This window comes from Micropterus salmoides, unplaced genomic scaffold (assembly GCF_014851395.1).
Source record: "Micropterus salmoides isolate LMB-PRFRI ecotype aquatic unplaced genomic scaffold, ASM1485139v1 Ms_hic_scaffold_15, whole genome shotgun sequence".
In the NCBI taxonomy this organism is placed as follows: Eukaryota; Metazoa; Chordata; class Actinopteri; order Centrarchiformes; family Centrarchidae; genus Micropterus; species Micropterus salmoides.
This window is the reverse complement of record NW_024040596.1, coordinates 2,984,166-2,986,941: the sequence shown is the minus strand read 5'-3', so window position 1 is coordinate 2,986,941 and position 2,776 is coordinate 2,984,166.

Genomic DNA, 2,776 nt, shown 5'->3' with positions numbered 1-2,776 from the left:
AACGACCAAGTTCCATTTTAAGCTTTTTCGTCGAGCCAACTTCACCGAGGTCAGACCAAGCCACGTGGTCTCGTCAGCGGCAACGAAGGAAACCTGAAAACAGCCGAATTGCCAGATGGAGGACGGCCAACCCTTGAGGTTTTTCTTCAGTCAGACATGGAGAACCCCGGAGAATCCCTAGCAAAAAGCCAGGATCGGGCAGCTAGCGTGGGACCCGTGCAACAGGCCAAAGCAGGCCGTCGACAAGCCGTAAGACCTAACACACATTCTGGGGTCAGAGATGTTCCGAAATGTTAATATTTTTCATTAGTTCTCCTATGCCGTATGAGTCAAATGCTTCCCAAAATCGAACCTCCAGGCTCATTGTGCTGCCATTGTTTATTTACCCTTTTATATCACATTAGTTGGAGAATAAATTCACTGTAATATAATCAAGAACTGTGTGTGTTGCCTATTTCTATGTCCCTGCCAAGAGAATTGACCCTTTAGATATGAGACTGACTGATTGATTTAAGATAATTGAGCGATTATTAACTAACTGATGACTAGTAATAATTGTATAATTTTGCTGTAGTATTTTGCTATGCAAGCAGTTGCGAGAAGTACAGTTGAGGGTGATGGGAACATCATTAGTTTTATAGGTACTGTCATAAACAAGTAGTGAACAAATGTTCTTGCAGGAACTTTAAAGATGAGCTGACTATAATTCAAAGTAATTTCCTTAGATAAATGGAAACTTTGCTGGTGGCACTATATGTTAAGTCAAGGGATCACCAAAGTTTTTCATCCTCTTAAGGAAACTTCAATATATGTACCAATGTCCATCCAACTGTCAGGAAAGAAGTCAACATGATGCTGGAGGAGAAGCCAGGGAATCCACAAAGTCAATAGTGCTTAATTCTCTGGGGACCATGGAAATGTCTGCGCCAAATCTAATGGAAATCCATTCAATATTTGACGAGAAATCTCACTCTGAACAAAAGTGGTGGATCGAGCCGTCATTTACCGTAGATTATAACTCCTTATTCCTTGTATGATTCTGTGTGACTGTAGCCATTTAGGGAAACTTTTCCAATCTGAAATTCCACAGGCAAACAGTTAAAACTATGAGGCCACAAATAAGACATTAAAATGTGAAGACTTCAAATTATATTCACTACAGTGTGTGAGCAATGGCTAAAAGTCACAGGCTCCAACCTCCAGCTGAGCACACAAGCCTAGAATTTTTGTTCCAAGTTGTGTTAAGATATTCACAAACAGTGGAGGAATCTCTTGCATGTAGTGAGAGCTTCTGCAGAACACATTAAACATATTCAAGAGAGAGCTTGGCATTTATAATTAAAATATGCTACTGCTCTGAAAAAACTAACAACGTGGCGAAAAGTGATATAGTTTTCTTTACCCCTGGCAAAACTCACTGGACAGGAATGTTAAAATGCTAACCGAAGAGCAAATATTGACAGGTTATAAAAGTGTAAAAGCCCCAACGTATGTCTATAGCTGTGTTTAAGACCTTATTTTCTATAGACACATAGGAACTCATGACAACATGTTCCAGGGAGAATAAAAACAACAACACTTCTTTAGCCAACAACTGTCATCTAAATACTGTGTTGTTGAATTTGTCTTTACTACCTGTCTCAAGCTGTTGGGAGTGTTGCCTTTGAGCAATGCTTTCATAGTTCACTCATAGCACAGAATGAGTAATGTCTTTCCATAGTTGCTTAGCATTAATGTATTTGCCATGTTTTTGTATACAGTGAAGCTGTGTCTCTAAAACTTCACTGTGCATCCACGGCCAAGAAAGTGGTCTTAACAGTACTTCAAACCATTGTCAGTGTAAATGGTTCCTCTCAAGACACGGCCACTTCAAACACTTTACAGCTGGCAAATGCACAAAAAGCAATTGAATAATGAAGAAGGTTTTGCTTAGCCAGAGATCCCGTTCAAACCTTTTACGGTTAGCTATTTCTTTCAACTCCTGATGTTCCATGTGGCCTTGTGTGTCATCCTAACCAAGTGAAGTTACCTTTGTAGTTTGAAATGAAAGCTTTTGCCAATTGGTGCCTACAGTGTCAGACTTGCAGATGTACACTTTAAGGTCAAGGTGATTTTCTCTTACAAAGTTGTACATAAGTGCTCATAATGCTGATTGACACTAAACTTTCAAATGGCCGTCTAGTGTTGTACTGCATGGAACCAATGTCCATATATAATTTTATTCTTTCAGTTTTTGTGTTGCTAATTTTCTCTTTTGTATTGTGTGTTGCATGTGGCTCCTCTTCATTTTGGAGTAACAAATAGCTGCTACAAAAGTGTTGATGGAGAAGTGGATAAGACACATGGCTTTGGTGTGAGAGACCTGGGTTCAACTCCCCACTGTGACACGTCCACCAATATATCCCTGGGCAAGATACTTAACCCCTAGTCTGGAGGCGTGCGACCGCCGGCATATAAAGCAACTGTAAGTCGCTTTGGATAAAAGCTAAATGTTATAATGATAACTAACCATAAGTCCTTTCCCATGGCTGTTTCTTCTATATCACACACAAAGTTAATTGTTCAACTCTTGTGGTGTAAATATAATTTAAATTTCTTTACTTTAAAATAAATCAATATTGCTATTGCTACCACACAACGGAAATTGGCCTCATCCGGGACGGTGACGAGTCGGCCTACAGAAGGGAGGTTGATCAGCTGGTTCTCTGGTGCGGTCAGAACAACCTGGAGCTTAACACGCTCAAAACTGTGGAGTGATCGTGGACTTCAGGAGGAG